The 27,913-nt window shown below is 41.3% G+C and overlaps 1 protein-coding gene and 1 long non-coding RNA gene across 2 annotated transcripts in view; both read left to right on the forward strand.

The window, feature by feature from the left end:
- Positions 1-27,913, forward strand: part of GALNTL6 (polypeptide N-acetylgalactosaminyltransferase like 6) — a 1,429,734-nt gene that overhangs the window by 1,012,160 nt on the left and 389,661 nt on the right. The gene's annotated exons all lie outside the window — the stretch shown is intronic.
- On the forward strand, positions 18,333-27,359 carry LOC145537906 (uncharacterized). Its single transcript, XR_014076484.1, has 3 exons — positions 18,333-19,749; positions 20,036-21,169; positions 25,684-27,359. It is a non-coding gene; the product is annotated as an uncharacterized LOC145537906 (long non-coding RNA).

The following is a 27,913-nucleotide window of genomic DNA, read 5'->3' on the forward strand; positions in this document are numbered from 1 at the left end:
CTTAACTTTATATTATGCATATTTAATGAATACTTTAGCTGATTTTACCATACATAAACTAACATGCTTGTAATAAAGTCATTTGTTTTATAAACTGTCTTCATAGACTTTGAAATATCAGAACAACTGTCTTCAGAAGAAAAAATTCTTCAAATTGCTCTTCAACAAATAAAGCTGTGAAATACTATGTTGATAGCTTTAATCAATCACTGTTTCACAGCATGCTATTAATAATTAGGAATTCAAATTGCCATTTTAGACTTCCAACAAAAGAACCTTTCTAGTAAATACAAATCTTGCCATTAGAAAATTACAAAGAAGAATTACTCTTCATGAGTATTCAAAATCAATTCAAGTTAACTTGTCCCTTGGGGAGTAAGGATGACAATGCAAATCAGTATTTTGAGTGATCTCTTACTAGCGCAATGATATGTAAGGATGAAGCCAGAGCTCTAAACTCACCCTGAAGAGGCTTCACCGGTGGGGCCAAGTCAGGAGGACTTTCGGTTCAGTTCAGTTCCTCAGTTGTGTCCTACTCTTTGCGACCCCATGCAACTCCATGGACTGCAGCACACCAGGGTTCCCTGTCCATCACCAACTCCTGGAGCTTGCTTAAAATCATGTACATCAAATCAGTGATGCCATCCAACCATCTCATCCTCTGTCATTCTCTCCTCCCACCTTCAATCTTTCCCAGCATCAGGTCATTTCCAATGATTCAGCTCTTTGCATCAGGTGGCCAAAGTATTGGATCTTCAGCTTCAGCATCAGTCCTTCCAATGAATATTCAGGACTGATGTCCTTTAGGATGGACTGGTTGGATCTCCTTGCAGTCCAAGGGACTCTCAAGAGTCTTTTCCAACACCACAGTTCAAAAGCATCAATTTTTTGGTGCTCAGCTTTCTTTATAGTCCAAATCTCACATCCATACATGACTACTGGAAAAACCATAGCTTTGACTAGACAGACCTTTGTTGGCAAAGTAATGTCTCTGCTTTTTAATATGCTGTCTAGGTTAGTCATATCTTTTCTTCCAAGGAGCAAGTGTCTTTTAATTTCATGGCTGCAGTCACCATCTGCAGTGATTTTGGAGTGCAAGAAAATAAAGTCTGTCACTGTTTCCATTGTTTCCCCATCTATTTGACATGAAGTGATGGGACCAGATGCCACGACCTTAGTTTTCTGAATGTTGAGTTTTAAGCCAACTTTCTCACTTTCCTCTTTCAATTTCATCAAGAGGCTCTTTAGTTCTTTGCTTTCTGTCTTAAGGGTGGTGTCATGGGTTTATCTGAGGTTATTGATATTTCTCCCAGCAATCTTGATTCCAGCTCATGTTCATCTGCCCAGCATTTTGCATGATGTACTCTGCATATAAGTTAAATAAGCAGGGTGACAATATACAGCCTTGATGTACTCCTTTCTCAATTTGGAACCAGTCTGTTGTTCCATGTCCAGTTCTAACTGTTGCTCCTTGACCTGCATACAGATTTCTCAGGAGGCAGGTCAGGTGGTCTGGTATTCCCATCTCTCGAAGAATTTTCCACAGTTTGCTGTGATCCACACAGTCAAAGGCTTTGACGTATTCAATAAAGCAGATGTTTTTCTGGAACTCTCTTACTTTTTTGATGATCCAACAGATGTTGTCAATTTGATCTCCAGTCCCTCTGCCTTTTCTAAATCCAGCTTGAGCATCTGGAAGTTCACAGTTCACGTACTGTTGAAGCCTGGCTTGGAGAATTTTGAGCATTACTTTGCTAGTGTTTGAGATGAGTGCAATTGTGCAGTAGTTTGAACATTCTTTTGGCATTGCATTTCTTTGGGATTGGAATGAAAACTGACCTTTTTCAGTCCGGTGGCCACTAATGAGTTTTCCAAATTTGCTGCCATATTGGGTGCAGCACTTTCTTTTTTTTTTTAAATAAATTTATTTATTTTAGTTGGGGGCTAATTACTTTACAATATTGTAATAGTTTTTGCCATACATTGACATGAATCAGCCATGGGTTTACATGTGTTCCCCTTCCTGGACCCCCCACCCACCTCCCTCCCCATCCCATCCCTCTGGGTCATCCCATTGCCCCGGCCCTGAGCATTTGTCTCATGCATCGAACATGGAATGGTGTTCTTGGGTGCAGCACTTTCACAGCCTCATCTTTTAGGATTTGAAATAGCTCAACTGGAATTCCATCACCTCCACTAGCTTTGTTCGTAGTGATGCTTACTAAGGCCCACTTGACTTCACATTCCAGGATGTCTGGCTGGACTTAACCCTTATTTAATCACAACACAAGGTATTCTCAGGGGACATCTGGGTCTTCAGGGTTAGTGATTTTCAATTATTCCCAGCTTTACCTCCTTCCACCCAGACCTAAAGTGCCAGGTAGGTTTTACAAGAATAGTGTCTGGTGAGGGGCTTCATGTGGGAGAGCAAAATCATAAATTCCCTCTGGCTTATGCAATATGTTCCCTAAAAGGTAAATATAAAAGAAATGGATCACAGCTAAATCCCAGGTCTGATTACAAAGTGACTCGGAGTCTTCATTAATTTCATCACCTAGAGTTAAAGTGCAGGCCAAAGGTTTCTTGAATTTCTACCATCCTCTTCACATCACTGCTGGGGGGCGGGAGAGTTTAGGGCAGGGGAGGAGCTACATGTATACAATTCTCTCCATGCCCTGGTAAAAGTGGTGGGTCTTCCATTCCATGCTGAGCCTCACTCTAATATTTTAGAAGTGAAGCACTCCTCCTGTTTTACAGACTGATTTCTCAAGAACCCCTGTCTGGTCTGCTAGAGTTTTATAGTTCCTCTAGCTGTATAACTTCAAATGCATTGCCTAAAAACTAATAAAGCTGGTGGGCTTCCCTGGTAGCAAATCCACCTGCCAACGCAAGAGATGTGGGTTCCATCCCTGGGTCAGGAAGAGCCCCTGGAAAAGGAAACGGCAACCCATTCTTTTATTCTTGCCTGGGAAATCCCATGGACAGAGGAAACTGGAGAACTACAGTCCATGGGGTCACACAACTGAGCAACTGAACAAAAACAACAAAAATTGTTTCATATATGTGTTTCAGTAGCCTGAACCGCGGACATCATCATCTTGTGTGTATTAACTCGGCAGAGTTGTGTCTGACTTTTATCTGAAGATGCAGTGACTAAACAAAAACGATAATAAAACTGAGCACCCCATCTTCCACCACAGTTCCAGGTTATGTAACAAAGATTTCACAAACTGACTCATGAAAAAAACCCAGATCACTTCTTCCAGATCCTTTTTTCACGGAAGTGTTTTTTCCCTGATTACTGAAGAGTAATCTTGATGCATTCAGTAACATTAATGTCATTATTAATCAGCTGTGGAAGCAGCAACAGGATTATTTATTGAATGTATCCTAGATGTCATACACTTGTCAGGGAAATGCCCATTGTTTAATATCTGAAACAAAGGCTGTGGTCACCTCTTGTCAGGCAAAGGAAGACTGTTAGACTGTCTATGAGCAAAGAGCTTATCTTAGTGGGTTGGGGAAGTTCTTGCTCTTGGATTGGTGGATTTCTGGGGTAGGTGAATTTCTGGTTCTGAGATTGGTGAATTTCTGGAAGTGGGTGTGTCTAGGGACTGATAGCCATCTGTGTAACTGGGTTACTATAGGCAAACTGGCTGACTCACTGACTTCTAGGAGCTGAGTTACAGAATCACGTTGTTGTTGTTAAGTCACTAAGTCTTGTCCAACTCTTTGTGACTCCATGGACTGCAGCACGCCAGCCTTCCCTGTCCATCACCAATTCCTGGAGTTTGCTCAATCTCATGTCCATTGAGTCAGTGATGCCATCCAATCATCTCATCCTCTGTCGCCGCCTTCTCCTCCTGCCCTCAATTTTTCCCAGCATCAGGGGCTTTTCTAAGTGATCTAGTTGCTGCTAATTGACATTAAGAAGCATGAGGCTATCACTGATCAGTTAAGTTTCAGAAATTCAGTTGGAAAATGAGTTGTCATTTATCAGTGAGGATAAGTTTAAAATGTTAGATGTCATTTATGTGTTTTATTTCACAAAATCCTAACAATATAAATCATTCAAAATTTTCATTTTATACATGGAAAGACTAAAGTTTAGCCCATACAAGTCATGTGACTCACAAAACTAGGACTAAGATTTAAATGGGGATTTCAAACAATTTTACAATTAGTACTAGAACAGTCTTAGAGCTAGGATTAAAATCATTTTAACTCTGAAAGAAAGTGAACTTATTGGAATCCTGTGTCTTTGTTCATTCAGTAAATTATACCTACATGCTGAATCATCAGGGAAGACGATGCTATAGGCTAAGCATACAGCACAGACAAATGCTTGTCCTTCTCAGCTGACATGCATGCTGTCTTCCACTGATATTTGAATTCTGGCCTTTCTTCTTGCCTACTTCAAGATGTCCTCTGGTAAATAACCAACAGAATTAGGTCATTCTTTTCCAAGTCACTGGTCATTAACTTTTTGTCTTCATTGGGGGCTTGGCCTTTACTCTGCCCCTCATCCCTGGAAAATCAGATTTACATTTGATGGCTGCACTTAGCTTGGCCGGCCAAAGAAGATGGAAATTACAGCTCCAACTTCTAATTGAGTGATTGGCAATTTTCTAAGAGCAATTTGACACCCATTTTTCAGGTGCACCACATGAGTTTATTTTTACCCTGTGCTTTAATATGAGGTACATTTTTTTCCCCAGAAAACTTGATAGAAGGTGTTAACTTGTATTCAAATCCAAACAAAGTTTATGTTATAAGTCACATTCTTAATTTAGTTTATTTTGAACAAACAGAGAAGAAAACCTCAATAAATGGCAGTTTGAGATGCTCAGGTGTCACCTAAAGAAGTCCGTTTTGTAAAAAGGGCCAGGGGAAGAGGGTAAAGAAATTTCACCTGGATTATAGTCATCATAGTTGGGTGTGTAGCCTTCCAGTTCCCAGGCTGAATGCTGTCGTAAATGAAATGTTTAGAGACAACATTCAAAGCATTAAACTAACCGATTAGGTTGAGGAAACACACACAGGATTCATTTTAAAAAGAAAATTGCCTTAATAAAAAAGTGACTTAGCTAATTATCCAGTGATGATGTGTTCTGTGTTTAAAACACTCACAAATAGCTCAGAGATGATAAAGAAACTGTAGTGTTGTATGTGTCTGAAGAATGCCTATATAATTGTTTCCTGGATAATGAGAAACAATGCAGTTCTTGTAAAGTACTGCTTTATATATTAAGTGATTTATATAATTATATGCACTACATTAGCTAAATACTGAGAGTAGATGTGTGGTTATTTCAAATGTGTTGTTAAGAGTCTATGTTTTCAAGTTAACAAAATGAAACATTTATTTGGTAAAACAGGATGGTCTTATTGGAGAAGTAAATGGCTACCCACTCCAGCATTCTTGCCTAGAGAGCTACAGTCCATGGAGTCACAAAGAGTCGGACACAACTGAGCAACTGAGCATGCACATACATACTATTGCCAGGATGAACATATATTTGACCATATTGTATATATTTTTATTCTATAAATTAAAGGATTTTAGGTAAACTGCTTTACTATGCACTGGTCAGGTTCTGTACAAAGCACTCCGACACACTTTACTGTCTAGCCTGAGATGTGCCACAGAAGTAAGGACACTTATCAAGCATTCCTCCTGTGTGACATTGTACAGGCGGCAGTGATCAAGACCAACCCCAAGAAAAAGAAATGCAAAAAGGCAAAATGGTTGTCTGAGGAAGCCTTACAAATAGCTGAGAAAAGAAGAGAAGCTAAAGGCAGAGGAGAAAAGGAAACATACACCCATCTGAATGCAGAGTTCCAAAGAATAACAAGGAGAGATAAGAAAGCCTTCCTCAGCGATCAATGCAAAGAAATAGAGGAAAACAATAGAATGGGAAAGACTACAGATCTCTTCAAGAAAATCAGATATACCAAGGGAAAATTTCTTGCAAAGATGGGCACAATAAAGGATGGAAATGGTGTGGACCTAACAGAAGCAGAACATAGTAAGAAGAGATAGCAAGAATACACAGAAGAACTACACAAAAAAGATCTTCATGACCCAGATAACCACAATGGTGTGATCGCTCCCCTAGAGCCAGACATCCTGGAATGGGAAGTCAAATGGGCCTTAGGAAGCATCACTACGAACAAAGCTACTGGAGGTGATGGAATTCCAGTTGAGCTATTTCAAATCCTAAAAGATGATGCTGTGAAAGTGCTGCACTCAATATGCCAGCAAATTTGGAAAACTCAGCAGTGGCCACAGGACTGGAAAAGGTGAGTTTCATTCCAATCCCAAAGAAAGGCAATGCCAAAAAATGCTCAAACTACCACACAATTGCACTCATCTCACATGCTAGTAAAGTAATGCTCAAAATTCTCCAAGCCAGGCTTCAACAGTAGGGGAACTGTGAACTTCCAGATGTTCAAGCTGGATTTAGAAAAGGCAGAGGAACCAGAGATTAAATTGTCAATGTCCATTGGATCATTGAAAAAGCAAGAGAGTTTCAGAAAAACATCTGCTTCTGCTTTATTGACTATGCCAAAGCCTTTGACTGTGTAGATTACAACAAACTGTGGAAAATTCTTCAAGAGATAGGAACACCAGACCACCTCATCTGCCTCCTGAGAAATCTGTATGCGGGTCGAGAAGCAACAGCTAGAACTGGACATGGAGCAACAGAATGGTTCCAAATTGAGAAAGGAGTATGTCAAGGCTGTATATTGTCACCCTGCTTATTTAACTTCTATGAGAGTACATCATGAGAAATGCTGGGCTGGATGAAGCATGAGCTGGAATCAATATTGTTGGGAGAAATATCAATAACCTCAGATATGCAGATGACACCACACTTATGGCAGAAAGCAAAGAACTAAAGAGTCTCTTGATGAAAGTGAAAGAGGAGAGCGAAAAAGTTGGCTTAAAACTCAACATTCAGGAAAATAAAATCATGGCATCTGGTCCCATCACTTCATGGCAAATACATGAGGAAACAATGAAAACAGTGACAGACTTTATTTTTGGGGGCTCCAAAATCACTGCAGATGGTGACTGCAGCCATGAAACTAAAAGATGCTTGCTCCTTGGAAGAAAAGTTATGACCAACCAAGACAGCATATTAAGAAGCAGAGACATTGCTTTGCCAACAAAGGTCTGTCCAGTCAAAGCTATAGTTTTTCCAGTAGTCATGCATGGATGTGAGAGTTGGCTATAAAGAAATCTGAGCCCCAAAGGATTGATGCTTTTGAACTGTAGTGTTGGAGAAGACTTTTGAGAGTCCCTTGGACTGCAAGGAGATCCAACCAGTCCATCCTAAAGGAAATCAGTCCTGAATATTCATTGGAAGGATTGATGCTGAAGCTGAAACTCCAATACTCTGGCTACCTGATGCAAAGAACTGACTCATTTGAAAAGACCCTGATGCAGGGAAAGATTGATGGCGGGAGAAGAAGGGTATGACAGAGGATGAGATAGTTGGATGGCATCACCAACTCGGTGGACATGAGTTTGAGTAATCTCCAGGAGTTGGTGATGGACAGGGAGGCCTGGCGTGCTGTGGTCCATGGGGTCACAAAGAGTCAGACACGACTGAATGACTAAACTGAACTGATAGCTCATTTACTCTGCAGCACACAGAAACTAACAACATTGTAAAGCAACTATACTTCAATAAAAGTTATTTTAAAAAGAAATTATATAAAGTCAAATACAAAAAAAAACCCTCATGATTCCCATGATTAAGTCACAAACGTAAAGTTTTCATACTCTAGACCGAAGCTCTGTCTTGACGTTTATCTCTGAGCCCATTTGGGTTAACCCATCTCATGTTCAGACCAGGGCCAGCAGGGTTAAGGGGACACCACCGCCCGGCTCCCCAAACCTGTCCCCATTGGCAGTGCTCAGGAAGGTATTCTGCTTTCAAAGAGACCACTTGAGTTACTCTATCGAGTATATTCCTAGGTCCAATCTGCACAAACATATATTAAGTTAACCTTAGAAATTCATTCCAGTACACCTAGTTGCAGACAAATACTGTTTGATTGCACTTGCACGAGGTACCTAGAACAGTCAAATTCATGGAGTCAGAAAGTACATTGGTAGAGTGGTAGGGAGGGAAAATGGGAAGTTGGTGTTTAATGGGGACAGAGTCTCAGTTTCGGAAGGTAAAAAATCTAGGAGATGGATGATGGTGACATTTGCACAATGTGAATTTATTTAACACCACTGAACTGTACAGTTAAATATGGCTAAAACAGTATGTTTTATATTGTGTGACTTTGTGGCTCAGCAGTAAAAAATCCACCTGCAATGCAGGAGACCCGGGTTCAATCCCTGGATCAGGAAGATTCCCTGGAGAAAGGAATGGCAACCCACTCCAGTATTCTTGCCTGGGAAATCCCATGGACAGAGAAACCTGGCAGGCTAAAGTCCATGGGGTAGGAAAGAGTTGGACATGACTGAGGGACTAGACAGTAACAACAAACCACAATAAAGATAATTTTTAAAAGTTATTAACTGAATATATAAACAAACAGCAAGAAGCCAGAATGTCACTACTGAAAAAGTAAAGCCTAAAACCATACAGCTTAAAAGAAGAGAGATCCAAGGGCCTAGAAGAAAATCTTATTCCTCAAAGTAATATTTTCTTAATGAAGTAGACTATAACAGAATTTCTGTTTGTCTTTTAATAAAACCAAGGAGGTCATTCCATCTATTAAACAAGAATAGGTCAGGAAAAACAAAGTTCCAAGAATAAAAATTTCAACAGAACAAATAAAATTCAATCATTATAAGCATTCAAAAACTCAGGATGCTACAGAAAAATCAATCCGAATACATGCCTGCAACGTGGAAGGAATGGAAAGAGATGCTTTCTAATGTCACAGACAACAGTGGACATTTAGAGTAGAATGTAGAGAATTGCCCTTGAATGATAGGACTGCCAGAGGAAAAAAGAAAGCAGAGAAATGAGAAACGATCATCAAAATATAAAATAAAGAGATGAGTTACATTAAGCAAATAAGTTCTGATTGCATCTAAAGAAATGTAGCTAGACTCTAGCATGGAAGCAAGTATGGCATTTGAATGTGAACTGTGATATAAGTACTTTTTCATGAAGAAGAAAAGGGTTTCAAGTTTACTATATATCTACATATATTTAAATATATATGGTGTATGTGTGTATAGTTGTTGCTGTGTAGTCACTAAGTGGTGTCCAACTCTTTGTGACTCCATGGACTGTAGCTCACCAGGGAAGCCCAAAACCAATGCAAATCCTTCCCCGAAGAGCAAAGCTTCAGTCTAGACCCACAGCAACTCTAAAACAGACCCTCACATACTGAGTCTTAGAATCTAGGAAAAACAGAGGTTAAAACATTTCTCTGCATTTCACAGGATTGCTGGAGAAGCCACCTAGGTTATGTTGAAGGAAGGTCCTTAGGCTAACGATGAGGACTATTTTTCCTTCTGTCTCCAGAGTCCATCTGTGACCAATCATATGAATTTTACAACAGTCAGCATCAATCCCCAAACTTTTTAGAGGTGTGGAGGTCAATCACAATTCCAAAACGTTTCCTCAAAGAGAGACGGTGTGGTTTAAAAGTAAAACAGAGGAACCTAGCCTGTGGTGCTGGGTTAAGAAAAGTGTCTATTAAAATGGGATGCTTTTGCTCAGATGTGTTACAATTGTTTGAGATTAAAGGAAGAGAAATCTTTCTGGGAAAGACGGCATATGTGAATGACCTCGAGTGAGAAAGAGTTGTTCCAAGAGAGGCACTGGGTCCACAGCCCCAGGAGCAAGTGTGACAGTGCTATAGGAGAACCTGTGGGCATAGGTGTGCACCAGAGGGTGAAGAATTCCTTACATTCGGTTAAAAAACATTGGCTTCTATTCCAGAGCATGGATTTTCATGAGGGTAGATAAATGTTTAGACTTCCATTCATTTTAACATGTCCTCATCAGTTCAGTTCAGTTGTTCATTTGTGTCCAACTCTGCAACCCCATGGACTGCAGCACGCCAGGCTTCCCTGTCCATCACCAACTCACAGAGTGTGTTCAAAACTCATGTTCATTGAGTCGGTGATGCCATCCAACCATCTCATCTTCTGTCATCCCCTTCTTCTCCGGCCTTCAATCTTTACCAGCAACAGGGTCTTTTCCACTGAGTCAGTTATTCGCATCAGCTGGCCAAAGTATTGAAGCTTCAGCATCAGTCCTTCCCATGAATATTCAGGACTGATCTCCTTTAGGATGATGGACTGGTTGGATCTCCTTGCAGTCCAAGGGACTCTCGAGAGTCTTCTTCAACACCACGGTTCAAAAGTATCAATTCTTCGGTGCCCAGATTTCTTTATGGTCCAACTCTCCCATGCACATCTGACTAATGGAAAAACTATAGCTTTGACTAGACAGTCCTTTGTCAGTAAAGTAATGTCTCTGCTTTTTAATTTGCTGTCTAAATTGGTCATAGCTTTTCTTCCAAGGAGCAAGTGCCTTTTAATTTCATGGCTGCAGTCACCATCTACAGTGATTTTGGAGCCCCTCAAAATAAAGCCTGTCACTGTTTCCACTGTTTCCCCATCGATTTGCCATGAAGTGATTGGACCGGATGCCATGATCTTCATGAGAAAGATGAGTTTTTAGAAAGATGAGTTTTAAGCCAGCTTTTTCACTCTCCTCTTTCACATTCATCAAGAGGTTCTTTAGTTCCTCTTTGCTTTCTGCCATAAGGGTGGTGTCATCTCCATATCTGAGGTTATTGATATTTCTCCCTGCAATCTTTATTCCAGCTTGTGCTTCATCCAGCCTGGCATTTCTCATGATGTACTCTGCATATAAGTTAAATAAGCAGGGTGACAATATACAGCCTTGACATACTCCTTTCCCAATTTGGAACCAGTCCATTGTACTATGTCTGGTTCTAACTCTTGCTTCTTGACCTGCATACAGATTTCTCAGGAGGCAGGTCAGGTGGTCTGGTATTCCCATCTCTCGAAGAATTTCCACAGTTTGTTGTGGTCCACACTGTCAAAGGCTTTCGTGTAGTCAATGAAGCATAAGTAGATGTTTTTCTGGAATTCTCTTGCTTTTTCTATGATCCAATTCAAGAATAAATACCCATTTTTAAAAGAGGAGGTGCAGGTGGCTGACTCTTTGCTTTGTTCTGACTTACCCAGTGGCTCTGTGGTGGTTACTACACTTAGAATTATGTTTAATTTTGAGGGGTAAGCTCTTGTTTTCAGCTGAACTATTATCTTCTTGCAGAAAACAAACCAAAAATAAGTCTTCCTAGAGTTCTCTCATGGTGACATCATTCTGAAATTCAGCTCACTCTTCCCATGAGCGGTTGTACTGAACTTTCTACTTCAGGTATTATCTTACTAGACTATTTTTTTTCCTTATTTGGATCAAATTTCATTGAAATAAAATTTTTTCTACTCATATTGAATTCTCTGATCAGTTTCCCTTGCAGAATCTTCAGTGTCAGCCATTTAGAACTTTTAGAAATTCTACAAGGGCAATCTGACATTAAAATATTCTGAACTGCAGGCTGAACTCCCCCATACATGTGAGCTGTCACTACTGTCCGACTCTGCTGATCAGCAGACTATGTCAAGCAGAGCTGTCATTGACTTTAGGAAAACAAGCAAACCATTTGATCATGTGGGGTCAGAAGCGAAGTTGGGAATAAAAATCACAACAGTTTTCCCTTCTCTTGCTTCTGATGGTGAAGCCAAATAACAGAATTATGATGACTATTAAAATGTGTATTGAATGTTTTACTGTTATAAATATTTCAGAGTCTGTAACTATTTGTCATAATGACTTCATCGACTACATACTATAATTATACCCATTTTACAGGTGAATACAATAAGATATTGTGAGCTTAAGCAATTTTCCCAAGTGAAATGTCTAGTAAGGGACAGACCTTGAACTTGGGTAGCCTATGTTGAAGAGCACTATTTTCAGAATGCTATGACCATCAATACCATTCTATAATAGGTACATTGCAAACTGTAGGTTTTTATTTATTTGGCTTTATTTAACAATGGGAATTTGAGGAAAACATTGTATTTGCTTTTATTTAATACCATCAGAAAACATTTCCTTTCTATTAGCTTAAAAAAAAACCTCTCCAGTTCCAACTACCATGGAAGAATTCAGGGTTGTGGTGTATGTATGTGTTTTTAAGACAATGACTTCTTAACATCCCCATGTCTATACTTATTGAGTCATTCTCACAACCATCAAATCCAGTGACCCTTTTACTGTGAGCTATTCTCATCAGACTATTATGAGCGAGCATTTATTTAGTGCCTACTATCCATCAGAAACTATAATAAGTGCTTTAACTGAGCCTTACTCCTCACATCCATCCTCTGATTAAGCATATTTATTATCCTCTTTTTATAGATCAGGCTTAGAGTACATAAGTTGTTCAAGGTTACAAGGACAGAGCTGACACTACAAAACCTAATGTCTTCTGCCCCAAAGCATATTAACAATATTTTCTTTCTCTTATAAAATGAGGAAGCTTCAAAAATAATATTTCAGAATAAGAGACACAGATGCATAGAACAGTCTTATGGACTCTGAGAAGAGAAGGGGAGGGTGGGATGTTCTGGGAGAATAGCATTGAAACATGTATATTATCATATGTGAAACAGAACTCCATTCCATGTTCGATGCATGAGACAAATGCTCAGGGCTGGGGCAATGGGATGACCCAGACGGATGGGATGGGGAGGGAGGTGGGAGGGGGGTCCAGGAAGGGGAACACATGTAAACCCATTGCTGATTCATGTCAATGTATGGCAAAAACTACTACAATATTGTAAAGTAATTAGCCCCCAACTAAAATAAATAAATTTATTAAAAAAAAAATAATATTCCAAATATGTGTCAAATCTTCTGCATCATACTTTGAGAACTACATATTCTTGGAAATCCCATTTCCCAGTATACACTTTCTAAACATTTTATTCTTATCAAACAACTTTTGAAAGTGTATCAGCATCTGCATTTTTTTCATATTGGGTAGGGAATCTGGTTTCAAATTTCACTAAAGGAAATAATTGCAATTAGCTCCATTCCTTAAAGAAGAGGAAAAAGGAGGAGGAGGAAAAAAATGGCAGAAAAAGAACTGTAACCATTTGTTGATTTTACTGTGGATTTGTTAGCCATTAGTCAAAAACTAACTGATGCTTTCAAATTGTGGTGCTGGAGAAGAGTCTTGAGAGTCACTTAGATCAAACCAGTCAATCCTAAAGGAAATCAGTCCTGAACACTCATTGGAAGGATTGTTGCTGAAGCTCCAATACTTTGGCCACCTGATAGGAAAAGCCGACTCACTGGAAAAGACCCTCTTGCTGGGAAAGATTGAGGATAGGAGGAGAAAGGTGCAACAGAAGATGAGATGATTAGATAGCATCACTGACTCAATGGACATGAGTTTGAGCAAACTCTGGGAGATAGTGAAGGACAGGGAAGCCCGGTGTGCTGCAGTCCACGGGGTCACAAAGAGTAGGACATGACTTAGCGACTGAACAAGAAGTCAAAAACACATGATAGGATACACAGTATTAAAAATGCACCACGTAAGTGCATTGGGTCTTTTCCTTGAAGAAACTGAGCAAATAATATCCACATTTCTGACACTAGTGGAGTGAATGAATGACTCAGAGGACAGAGGAGATTCAGAGGAGCCCCTTCCTACACACAGCCTCCCAGCTTCCTAAGCATTACTCTGCACCCTGTGTTCAATGAATGGACACTGTCTCTGGGAGGTAGACAAAGTATCTTAACTACTTCACTATGCTGGTTAGACCAGATGGGCCACTAGTGACCAATGGACTATTAATTATTTTAAAATAAGAGATCTGAAGTTCAAGCCTGAGACCCTAACCATTCCTCAAAGTTTCACTCTTAATTCTAAAAAATAACATGTGGGAGGTACACAGCTCTTTTGCCTCTCGAAGACTTGAGTAGGCGTGCATTGTGCTCTGTAGCGAGTGGGGACGCATGTCTTTGCTCCTCAGGTTAGTTATAAGCACAGACAGATCCATAAAACAGTATTATTGAGTTAAATGAGAATGGTGGATGTTACTGTGGATTTTTTATGAATGGTGGTCCACCTAGTGTTTCCTTTCTGCTTCTTCAAGCTGCTTCTTCACTCTCTTGAAACACACACAAAACCTACTCTGCTGACTTATACCTGGCACCAGTGCGCCCCGGATCAGAGTCGGTCATTACACTGTGGTCCTAGATAACCCATCCTGACGGAGTCTGGTTGTGGCTCCTGATAATTCATGTTGATTCCACAGAAGGGCAGTTACACAGCATACAAGAAATCCATCTTCTAAAGGTCAGTGAAAGGTAGAGGCAGGAAGTCAAATAAGTCAAAACCATAGATGTTAGGTCTTGCTTTTGTTTTTTTTTTAACCCATCAATCTTTGTGAGTTGTTGGTTTTTCTTTTTTGCTTTTGAAAGGCATAGTAAAAACATCCATACTTTAATACGAGTATTGTCTGAAAGTGAAATCTCTTGGGCTTGTTAGAATAGGAAGTTTCTTTTTAAGTTTCTCTAGGAAGAGAATTGGCTTTGCTTAGAAAATACAGCATTGGGGAATTTGGGAGAACTGTACGTGGTTAGGGAGAGGGTGCAGCTGACACAGGGTGGGACCTGGGACTCTGCTGCAATACTCCTACCTGGAAAAGCATCTGCCTGAGCAACAGATACAAAGAAACAACAGAGGTACTAAAAATAACTGTGTGATGTGTAGTGGGGATGAATTATGGACAGTGAGATATTGCTCACCAAAAATCCAACTGTCACTTTTGAGGGGTGACGCAGCACCACCAAGGGGGCGGGCAGAGAACCTAAGTCACCCCTCCCGCCAGACCACCGAGCCACCCCCAGGCTCACCCCACCCAAGGGACCAGCTCACTCCCCCACCCTCATGGAGTGAGCAAGGGTCCCAGCAAAGCCATGCCTGAATTTCTCACCTGGTCTTACCAGCTTACTAAAGAGTGCAAGAACCTGAGTCGGTGACCACTGGTTCACTCTTGCGCCCAGCTGTCACCTCCCTCCATGACAGGGCCACAAGCCTACAGGAGCAGTAACTGGAGCGTGAGTGCATGGCCTAGCAAGAGAGAGGCTGGCAGAGGTGGAGAAAAGAAAGTCAGAGCCACATTCGATGGAAGTCTGAGGGAAGAGTAGGTTTGCATGGGTCCCCAACCTTTTGGGCATCAGGAACTGGTTTCATGAAAGACAGTTTTCCCATGGATGGGGGTAGGGGGAAGATTTGGGGATGATTCAAATGCATTACATTTCTTGTGTGCTCCATTCCTACTATTATTACATCAGCTCCACCTCAGATCATCATTCATTAGGTCCTGGAGGTTGGGGACCCCTAGATTAAGGTAAACTGACCTGGCCAGGTGACAAGCACTGTGCTACTATTGCACCAAGCTGGCTGAACTCAGAAGTGTCCTGGTGGGCACCACACGAAGGGGCCTGCATTTCTGATTTGGGGAAAAAAAAGGCATCAAAGCCAGGAACGGCCTCTTGAGAATCCCCAATGAAAAAGGAAGGGCACCCAGTGCTTCCCCATACATGGATGGGAGTTTGCAGCAAATTGCATTGAAATCTAAAAGGACAGGGTGACTCCAGCTAACCTTTGGGTTTTGTCATAGAGCTAACTAGCCATGGTTTGAGTCTACATAGAGATGATTTAAAAGTTCTGGCAAACCTCATATTGCAAATGGCAGATGCACCGACGGTGACACAGTCATCTCAGCTATAAAAAGCACCAGAACAGAACAAACATGGTTTTTAGCTCTGGTTACATGACCTACAGCATATATGTGGGTGACAAGTCATTTAAATTCTGCTTGCTTTTCACCTTAAAAAACAAAACCACACAACTCATGCTTAGAAGAGTTGGCATGACCGTGCAATTCAATAATTAAGAGGAGGATGACTAGGAGAAATAGAAGGTGTTTAACAAATAACAATGCCAAATATGTATAAAATGCTATTGTGAGATGTTGTAAACAGCATAGATGTATTAGATAACAGAATCACATCCCAGCCACACACAAATCCTATGAAGCAGACACTCTTAATTATCTCAGTTCACAAAGGAAGAAGCCCAAAGTATAAATCTCAGTTTTGCATCTTTAAATGTCCAGCTTCTTTTTTAACACTGATTATTTTCGAAGTGTCAGCTTGGCTAGGCGACAGTCCTCAGTCACTCCAGCCCACACACTATAATCTAAGATGCCACTGTAAAGGTGTTTTGTAGAAGTGATCCTAGTCCATAACAAAGTGATGTTAACTGAATACAGGCGATTGTCTCAGATAATCTGTGTGGGTCAGGGTCAGTCAGTCTAAAGACCTTAATAGAGTAGAGACTTCCCTGGAGAAGAAAGTCCACCCTTGGACAACAGTGTCCACCCACCTCCAGGAGTCCTTAGCCAGTCCTTCCTGAGGGCTGCCCTGCAGATTTTGGACACTTGTCACCAACTCCCACAAGTGCACAAGCCAATTCCTTACAACACAACTCTAAATCTATATTTCTCCAATTAGCTCTGCTTCTCTACTTGTTTCCTGACTGATGTTCACCCAAGACCCATGAACCACCCCCCCAGGCTAGTCTGGCCCCAGCTCCTTGAGCCTCAGCCCTCCTTTTCTTCCTTCCTTTCAACATATTAAGGAACAGGCAGCAATATGCTGCTATCAAGCATGTTGTTTGTTTAAACGCCTGTTTCACGAACGGAGCCAAGATCACCAAGCAGGTTTCCATCTACGCAAGACTATAGTTTTTGACCATTATGAAAACCACCCCTTCCTCTCCTCTTCCATCACATTTGGTCCCCGGCATGGATGCCATCCTCTTGCCCTGGGATGTCATATGAAAGGAAGGACCTCGGGACCATCTTCCAGATTTAATATTGGACCACACATCCATCACGTTACAGAATCAAAGCCTCAGATAAGTAGGCATATGCTTCTCTCCCTCCAGAGGCCAAAGACATGAGGTTTCCTGCCCTTCCAGGGTCCTTAGCATTGCTCCTCACAGCTGTCACCTGAGACGCGGACCTCAAGGAAGGAATCTCCCGGCCACAGGGTGCAGTGCTCTCACTGAAGAAGTGAGGGTCGCCGTTGTCCCAACTTCTTCACACTTTGCTCAGCAGCCTGCCCTCTTCAGGACTGGCTCACAGACCCCGAGTTCCAGCAGCTACTAGTCATTCACATATCAGAGAGAGCATGGGGACCCTGCAGAGGCACATGAAGGGAACCACCAGCACCCACAGTTCCTGGTCTAGTAACTGCCCGCTTCTCCTTGAGCACTCGTGGTGCTCGCGTTTATCAGCAGAACCCCTCATTAGCATGCTATAAATTACAGCAGAAAATTAAAAGGCACTCGAGAGGAAGGGAGAAATATGCATATTACTTAAAATAAGATGGTAATTAGCTTATCCTCTTCCCTCTGAGCCGGCGGCGCTGGCTGTTTCAAATAAGTGCCAATAACGGTGCTAAATGAACCCAAGTCGCAAATGAATACTAAACTGACCTAATTTAGAGATTTCCAAACTGGTTAATGAAGGTAGTTACTGCTACAGGGAGACTAGGATCCTTCTTAAATATGCAAAAGGTAGGGAGAGGGCTAATTTTATGAGTCAACTTAAGGATGCCAGGGCACGGTATCCAGATATTTAGTCCAACATTATTCTAGATGTTTCTGTGAAGGTGGTTAACATTTAAATCGGTGGACTGTGAGTAAAGCACACTGCCCTTGTAACCTGGATGAACCTCATCCAATTAGTTGAATTTCTAGAACAAAGAACAACATTACCTGAGTAAGAATGAGCCCTCGCATCTGACCGGCCGTCTCTGGAGTCCAGTTGTAACTATTTGCTGAGTCTCCCAGCCATCAGATTGTGGATTTACCAAGCTTCCACAAACTCATGAACCAGTGCCCTAAAATAAATCCCTCTCTTACACACACATGAAAGTGAAAAGTGAAAATGAAAGTTGTTCAGTCATGTCCAACTCTTAGCAACTCCATGAACTGTAGCCCGCCACGCTCCTCCGTCCATGGGATTTCCCAGGCAGGAATACTGGAGTGGGTTGCCATTCCCTTCTCCAGGGGATCTTCCAAACCCAGGGATTGAACCCAGGTCTCCCGAATTGCAGGCAAATTCTTTACCAGCTGAACCACAAAGGAAGCCCTCAGAGCCTATAAATTCCATTTCCCTACAGAACTCCCCGTAATACAGTGAGTAAATTGACAGCATTGGAAATGACCAGGTGAGCCTTAGAAATATAAAACATGAGAACCCAGCTGCATTCATAGACCAATTACTGCTTTCACCAAGTATCTTAGCTGCCGTTGTGACATGTCAATGCACCAAAAGGAACAGTCCTTATAAACACATGCAAATAAATACACAGCCACTGTGCAGGTAGGGCTCTGAGGAGGACCCTTCCCCAAAGCGTCCCCCCCTCCCCCCACGTCCCAGTCCGCTCAGGTTACTATTAACAAAATCCCGCACACTGGGTGGCTTATAAAGAACAGAAATGTTCTATCACTCACAGTTCTGAAGGCTGCATGTCGGAGATGCTATCTCAGCAGTTGGGTTGGGGGTGAAGAGTCTCTTCTGGGTGACCAACAGCCAACCTCCTGCTATGTCCGCACAGGGAAAAACCGAGGGAGCCGTTCTCCGGTGTCTTTTGTAACAGAGTTAATCCCTGCCAAGGGCTCCACCCTCATGACCTGTGACCCTCCCAAAGCCCCGCCTCCTCACAGCATCACATTAAGGCATTTTGTTTCTACAGATGAGCTTGAAGAGACCTATACACTCAGACAACAACACCTTCCAAAGAGTGCATGCTGATTCCAGGGCTGAAAACTGCCAAACTCCAGCAAAGTTCCTGTGCTCCTGGGACTTGCCTAGAAGGAGGGACAACCCCTAGAAATCTGAGAAAGCAGCCATTTTTAAGTCCAGCTGATATTTATCAAACACCCTCATCACAGGGAGATAATACATAGTCCCTAGTGTGGTGGAAATCTGAGTCTGAGGAGAAGTAGATGCCCAAATAATCATGCAGATGAAGGTTTAATTACAAACTAAGAGGAGGGGCTTCCCAGGAGGCACTAGTGGTGAAGAACCCACCCACCAATGTAGGAGATACAGAACACGTGGGTTCAATCTCTGGGTCGGGAAGATCTCCTGGAGAGAGGGAAGGCAATCCACTCCAGTATTGTGGCCTGGGAAATCCCACAGAAGCAATTTAGCTGGCACACACACACAAACTAAGAGAAGTGCTCTAAAGAAGGATGTCCGGTTATTCGCAAGAGTAGAACAGAGGCACCCTGAGTCCTTTGAAACCTGGCTGCACAGAGTGAGACATGCAGACCTGCAGCATTGACACCACCTGGGAGCTAGTTCAGAAAAAAAGGATCTCTGGCCCCACCCAAACCTCCCCGTTAGCAACTCCTCCAGGTGATTCACATTCATGTTAAACTGAGAAGCAACTGGCTTCAAGGACAAAGAAAACTGCTTTACTGTGGATGGAACATTCGAGCTGAAATCCGAGCATTTCAATGGGAGGAGACTATAAAGTGGCCTGAGAAAACTTTTGGAATGATGGTACTGTTTTGATTGTGGTGGTAGATACATGGATGTATGCATTTGTCAATGCTCATCACAAGGCACATTTAAATTGGTGAATTTTACTTTATGAGCTTCTCTGATGGTTCAGCGGGTAAAGAATCTGCCTGCAATGCAGGAGACACATGAGACACATAAATCTGCCTGCAGTGCAGGGAGACTCAATCCCTGAATCAAGAAGATCCCCGAATAAGGAAATGGCAACCCACTCCAGTGTTCTTACCTGGAGAAGTCCATGGACAGAGGAGCCTGGCCAGCTACAATCCATAGTGTTGCCAACAGTTGGACACGACTGAGTGACTAAGGAAACAGACACACATCACATAGCACATTTAAGTTGGTGAATTTTATGTTATATAAATTAATCTTCAATAAAACTGAAGGAAAAAAGTAAAAAGAAAAAAAGGTAGAGTAAACAGTATTCATTGCTATGCAGCCGTCACTATTGCTAATGAGCAAACATTTCCAAGTCTTTTCCCTCACATCTTGAAGGACTGTCCTCTCCTGTCCCTCTGAAGTTGGATCTGGCCAAGTGATGCTCTGGCTAGTGAAACATGACCAGGAAGGAAGGCCCCGGGTCATTTTGGGGTGGAAGGTTGGAAAACCATAACATTGTTTGCTATTCTTTTTCTGTCATGGTTGTCAGTATACTTGCGGTTTCATAGTTAATAGGGAACCTAAATCAGAAACTTCAATGTACCTGAAGCAAACGTGTAGCTTGCATGACTGATAAGCTTTGTTGCATTAAGCTCCTGAGATAACCTGCCATGGCCAAAATCAACCTCTAACTCATGCCTTTGCTCATGCTAGAGGATAACCTTTTTGAAGGCAGGGAGCATGTCTATCTTCCTCACCATATATCACAGCGCATGGAACTCGGTGTGCTCAAGAGCGATTTACTGTATGAATGAATAAATAAATATCATTATTTTCATGCAATTTTACAGTTTCTATTTGTATTCTACTTTACAGATATAAAAATATAATGACTTTCCTTATATTTTTAACAAACATTTGAATATATATATATTTTCCTATCAGCATAAAGAATTAAATAGTACCCACACCCTTATAGGGCTTCCCAAGCGGTATAGTGGCATAGAATCCACCTGCCAACGCAAGTGACACAGGTTCAATTGCTGGGTCAGGAAGATCCCCTGGAGAAGGGAATGGCAACCCACTCCAGCATTCTTGCCTGGGAAATCCCATGGACAGAGGAACCTGGTGGGCTACAGTCCATGGGGTCGCAAACAGATGTACACAACTGACATCTACATGCACATGTATTCCCTTTTATCTCCCAGGCTATAATTTAAGCTCAAATTTTTAGCAACTGCCCCCTTCCCACACACTCAGGTTTTGTTGATTTTTATTTTAACAACTACAATTTTATACCCTGAGATTTAGTAATTTTATTTTACAACACTCATTTTTTGAAATCATTCTTAATATATGGAATTTGTGTGTACAAAATCAGCCATAATTAGACTTAACAATAAGTCATGTGTTTATCGCTCACCACTGTTTCCTCTTTTCTTGAGCTCTTTTATTCTGATTCATTTGTTGTTTGCAATACCTCCTCAAGAATTTTTTCTTAGGAAAAAAACACACAATGAATAATGTGTTTCTGAATTCTTCCATGTCCAAGTTTAAACTTCCTTTGCATTCACATGAGTTAGATATTGAAATGGAGTCATGCTTCACTTGCCTCAGAAAACCATGTTAATATTCTATTTCTTCCTGGAATTTAGTTTTAGGGATGAGAAATCTGACATCTGGTTGATTGTCTTTTCAATGAGGATGGACAGGGGGGTGGGGGGTAGCCCTCCTTATTTGAAAGCATTTGAATTTTCTTTTCTTTATTATTAGAATTTAGAAACTGCATCGGCTTCCCTGGTGGCTCAGATGGTAAAGAATCTGTCTACAATGCAGGTAACCCGGGTTGGATCCCTGGGTTGGGAAGATCCCCTAGAGAAGGAAATGGCAACCCACTCCAGTATCCTTGCCTGAAGAATACCATGGACAGAGGAGCCTGGCGGGCCACAGTCCATCGGGTCACAAACAGTTGGACACAACTGAGCACACACGCATGCAGGCAGGACCCTCTCAGGAAACACTGTGTCTAGCCTCTTAAGAAAGCCCCTCTCCCCAGCCCTTTGCCAGTGCTGAGTTACGTGATGTAGACCCTTCCGCAACATCCCCCCCACACCCCAGGAAATCACAATGTCTTTCTCTGAAAGCAAAATGCCTCAAAGACTGGGACCTATTGATGAAATCACCTTTCTCCCTGCCCAAGACTTAACTATAGATTTTTGCCCTCATGTGTCTTGGGTCATTAAAATGGGATTTAGAGAGTGAAGGTACATTTGTAAGTTTAAGTCACTCTCTAGAAGCCAAGGAGCAGTAGGGGAGGGCCGGGGGAAAGATATGCTACAAACCATACTGCCCCTGAGAATTACTGCCATTGATACATTTCTCAGTACTACATCCTCCACTGGGAACATGAGTGAAATGGAGTTGAGTGAATTCCATTTTGAAAAATGAATTGAAAATGACTGTTCACAAGAATCCCAGGGCTCTATTTTAAATGGTAACGGTTGCAGAAACCTTTGTTGAGCTAACCGTCTAATGAGAGACACTCCCAGCACTGGAGTCTCAAATGGTTTCTGAGGATGCTACCGATAGAAACTATGTAATTGGAGGGTGTCATCATCAAAGGTACTGAAAAGAGAAGGATCAAGTGGCGGGCACAGATTAGGCCATGAAGAGGCTTCACTTAAAAGCTGAGAGCAAAACCGCAGTCCTTTCATCATTACTGTAAGGAGACTCCAGACACACCCACCTTGGCTGGCAGAGCCCTGGTCCATAAGGTAAAGAGTACAGATTTCTCTTCTGCTAGGTTTACTTCATTCCTAATCAGGTGCACGGCTTCAAATTTGCTTTGCCTTTTGTTGGCCTCTCTCAGCCATTAAAGTGTCCTTTCTCTCTTTTGATAGCAGAGTGCCCCATCTAAAGCAAAAGGAAAAATCTCCCGCTCAAAGGCTGCCTCCGCCTTCCCCTCTGATCCCACTTCAAGACATCCATCACAGGATTCAAAGGGAAGTGAAAATAAGCTTCCCAGGTGGCGCTAGTGGAAAAGAACCCACCTACCAATGCAGGAGATGAAAGTGACTCAGGTTCGATCCCTGGGTTGGGAAGATCCCTTGGAGGAGGGAATGGCAACCCACTCCAGGATTATTTCCTGGAGAATCCCATGAACAGAGCAGTCTGGTGGGCTACACTCCATGGGGTCACAAAAGAGTTGGATATGACTGAAGAGGCTGAGCACACACAGCACAAAAATAAGCCAGGGGAGTGCAGCGCAACTTGCAGGTTGCAGTTTCCAACCTGAGAGGGTCTGCAGGGTGCAGCCACAGGGATGAAGTTCAAGGGCAGCTGAGAAGCCTGAAGTTTGGTCCACACTGGACTGATGTCTTGAATTTGAGACCACAGACACAGAGAGTGGTGGCGTTAAACTCTAAAATATTCGAGGGGGAGGGGGAATAAATTTTATCATATAACTTTAGATCTATTATCAGATGTTGAGCATTAAGATGTTCTGAGATATTCAAAATCTATCATTTGATGCAGGGAACCCAAAGCTGGTGCTCTGTGACAACCGAGAGGAGTGGGAGAGGGGTATAAAAGGAAGGGGACAGACGTATACCTATGACAATTTTCAGAGTGATGTATGACAAAAACCATTACAATAGTGTAAAACAATCATCCTACAATTAAAAACAATTTTTAATGGAAGAAAAAATAAAGTTAGTACTAGAGAGTGAAAAATCAAAAATCTGTCATTTTGGGGTGTTGCATCACTGGGTATGAATCTGACACCTTGAGACCTGGCTGTGTAGAAACCGTGTGTGATGGTCTTGTTTCCTGACATCAAGGCTCCAAATGGTGATAACTGCTTTGTTTCCTCCATTTCATTCAACTTCTGTTGTTTCACCCACGTGGTGCAAGATGATGAGTTTAAATTTCCTGTTACTCTGTAGTAAAATAATTAAGAAAAATAAAGATTTCCCCTAAATTTTATGTTGGCTGCTTGCTTGAGCTTTGAAAGAGGACCAGTAAGTGTGAATTGCCGTGAGCAGACATGGACAAGACTGTATTCTAGTTGTCCAAAGAGTTTATTTTCATGTTAATAAAGTTGGCATGTGTATTGAGTTTGGAGTCCTACAGACCCAATTCAAATCATGACTCTAGAACTTCAGTTCAGTTAAGTTCAATTTAGTCCCTCAGTCGTGTCCAACTCTTTACAACCCCAGGGACTGCAGCACACCAGGCCTCCCTGTCCATCGCCAATTCCCAAAGTTTACTCAAACTCATGTCCATTGAGTCAGTGATGCCATCCAACCATCTCATCCTCTGTCATCCCCTTCTCCTCATGCCTTCAATCTTTCCCAGCATCAGGGTCTTTTCAAATGAGTCAGTTCTTCCCATCAGGTGGCCAAAGTATTGGAGTTTCAGCTTCAGCATCAGTCCTTCCAATGAATATTCAGGACTGATTTCCTTTAGGGTGGACTGGTTGGATCTCCTTGCAGTCCAAGGACTCTCAAGAGTCTTTTCCAACACCACAGTTCAAAAGCATCAATTCTTCCATGATCAGCTTTCTTTTAGTCCAACTCTCACATCCATGCACAACTACTGGAAAAACCATAGCTTTGACTAGACAGACCTTTGTTGGCAAAGTAATGTCTCTGCTTTTTAATATGCTCTCTAGGTTGGTCATAACTTTTCATGGTTGCAGTCACCATCTGCAGTGATTTTGGAGCCCATGAAAATAAAATCTGTCACTGTTTCTGCTGTTTCCCCATCTATTTGCCATGAAGGGATGGGACCAGATGCCATGATCTTAGTTTTCTGAATGTTGAGCTTTAAGCCAACTTTTTCCCTCTCCTCTTTCACTTTCATCAAGAGGCTCTTTAGTTCTTCTTTGCTTTCTGCCATAAGTGTGGTGTCATCTGCATATATGAGGTTATTGGTATTTCTCTCAGCAATCTTGATTCCAGCTTGTGCTTCACCCAGCCCAGTGTTTCTCATGATGTACTCTGCATATAAGTTAAATAAGTAGGGTGACAATATCCAGCCTTGAAGTACTCCTTTCTCTATTTGGAACCACTCTGTTGTTCCATGTGCAGTTCTAACTGTTGCTTCCTGACCTGCATACAGATTTCTCAAGAGGCAGGTCAGGTGGTCTGGTATTCCCATATCTTGAAGAATTTTCCAGAGTTTGTTGTGGTCCACACAATCAAAGGCTTTGGCATAGTCAATAAAGCAGAAGTAGATATTTTTCTAGAACTCTCTTGCTTTTTCAATGATCCAATGGATGTTGGCAATTTGATCTCTGGTTCCTCTGCCTTTTCTAAACCCAGCTTGAACATCTGGAAGTTCATGGTTCATGTACTGTTGAAGCCTGGCTTGGAGAATTTTGAGCATTACTTTACTAGCATGGGGGATGAGTGCAATTGTGTGGCAGTCTGAGCATTCTTTGGCATTGCCTTACTGATTATGTAACTATGATCGGACAAAGCTCACAGAAACTCAGTTTTATAATAAATGGAGAGAAAAGTTACCTTATCACTGGGTTGTCATAGGAATTACAGGTCATAATGCTATCATGCCTAGTATAACTGAGAATACTAAAGAAGTAAAAAAGTAACATGTTAGTTTTAATTTTTATTCTAACATTATATAATAATTTCCATAATTTATAATGCTTCATTCATATTATTTTAATTAATCTCAAAATATCCTTGTGAGTGTAAAATGTCATAGGATTTATTTCATGTCTTTAACTGATCACAAGGCAGGCAAAAAAAGTCATTATGGGTGCTTTTTTAATTGACTGGGGGTAATTTTAGATAGCATCACCAACTCAATGGACATGAATTTGAGTAAAGTCTGGGAGATAGTCGAGGATAGAGGAGCCTGGTGTGCTGCAGTCCATGAGGTCTCAAAGAGTAGGACAGTACTTAGCGACTGAACAACAGCAGCAATTTTAGACACCAGGACACATTACAGCTTTATTAAAATGAAAATATTTTACTTTTCAATTGCTTTCAGGAACTTGAGTATGTGCGGGCTGGCTGACAGAAGCTTGACTTGCCTTTGAGAACTCCTTGGACAATTAGAATAAAATCCTGTTTAGGTCTACTAACTGAGGGTTCCACACTATTGGTCCTCCTGCTGCCTGATTTTCTGTTGAATTTAGCTCAGCGTGATTTAGCAACCATAAAAATAAAGGTTTGCTCATTTCTTGCTGTTATTGAAGGCTGACCTGCACAGTAATACTCATTTACCAAGATACTAGTTTCCTGTTTAATAAAAATACTCATTTTGAGAGTTACCAAAGATAATCTACCTCAAGATACAGCTTTATATGAATTTTCTTCTGAGTAAATGAACATAGCACTCATTTAAATGGTCCACCAAGGTCCAGGCGGTTGTGTATTGATGCTTTGGGAGACTCTGTGCATGCCAAGTTGCTCAGTCACATCCGACTCTTTGAGACTCTATGTACTGTAGCCTGCCAGGCTCCTCTGTCCATAAGATTCTCCAAGCAAGAATACTGGAGTAGGTCGCCACTCTTTTCTCCATGGGATCTTCCCAACCCAGGGATTGAACCCACATCTCTTACATTTCCTGCATTGGCAGGCAGGTTCTTGGAAAGACTACATTCTAGAATAATTTTAAAAAAGAAACCTTCTAGTTGAGGGTTTTGTGTGTTTTTGCCACTTCAGCAGTCATTTCTTTTTTGTTATGGCCAAGTGAAATTATTACGGAATTATATAATGCTAAAACTTGGCAGAATTTAACAGCCCATGTAATTCAAAGATCATCATTTTGCAGATTAAAAAAACAAATCAGAACTGAAGTGCAAGAGGTTAAGTGGCCCAAGGCCACACAACTAATATATGGCACACGTTCAAATTCCTTTTTTTTTTAATTCCACAAATATTTCCTGAGTTTTCATTACATTCAAGGCACTGTGCTCAGTACTGAGCAGATAAAAATATGAGTAAGGAATCACTGAGCCCTGGGGGAGCCCTTCTCCAAATTCACTTATTAATTTTTAGTGCTTTCTCTCATCTCTGAGCCCTGAGGCATGTACACCCCAAAAGAAAAAAGACCGTCCATCTTCAAACTGGATTCCTTAATAGAGGCTAAAGTTAAAAATCTCAAGTTATATACTTAGCTCTAAGAAGGAGAAACAAGAGAGAAAATTTAGATTGGCCTGAAGTAATGTTTTTAAATAGGAAAGTATATGATAGTTTGTGACCCAGAAAAAAAGTAGAACTTGCTTAGCTCAGGAGGCTCATTTTAAGCTAAAATTAAGTCATGGTCTGATGCTTTTAAATTAAACTTTTACTACTTAGCCATGTAAAGTATTTGATTTTTGAAAAGACTTCCTAATCAAGTAATTAACAAAAAAATATGCAAGGACATTTATAAAATGTGGAGAGAGACTAAGAAGGACATAGCCAGCTTTAATTTCTTGCCAAGTGGAAGACTTTGTTCCAGTCTTATTTTAAATTACATATTTCTCTCTCTCAGAGAGGAAAAATGACTTCTCACTCCCATATTCCTAGCCAAAAAAAAAAAAGTCACAAAGCAACACAAAATGGTCTCGGCCATAAATATTTGTTGTTCTAAGGATATGAAAACACAACCATCTATGACTGGACTCTTCAAAGGGCTGATGAGTACCACTCTGGGCCTACATCCCATCACCCAGGTAACTGATTCTTACTGTATTTTGGTCTCAGGCAAACTGGACAAGTAATTTTCTACTTGGTTCTGCTTTATTATGTGAAACACAAAGCATGTCCTTAAAAATATGGGTTATTCATATATAATCCTAACAGGCCCTGCTCTCCATCTGACTCATAAAATTGATGGGCACCCCCTCAGACTGGAACAGACAGGATGAGGTGGCTGCCAGCATCACTTCACACATTGACACACATTGTGTTTTTATATCTTTGGTCACTTTCTGTTTTCTCCTGAGTTATTTCTATGTGAGCAACTGCTTAGAATTTAGTCATAAAGAGCCATGTGCATCATAGGCTCTCAAATGTGACCCTTCATTTCAAAATTAATAGATATTAGGTAACTGGGCTGAGGGTGAGAGGAGCTGCTAATGTTTTTGAGTTTAAG

This window comes from Giraffa tippelskirchi, chromosome 1, assembly GCF_054371585.1.
Source record: "Giraffa tippelskirchi isolate mGirTip1 chromosome 1, T2T-mGirTip1v1.2.pri, whole genome shotgun sequence".
NCBI classification, from domain to species: domain Eukaryota; kingdom Metazoa; phylum Chordata; class Mammalia; order Artiodactyla; family Giraffidae; genus Giraffa; species Giraffa tippelskirchi.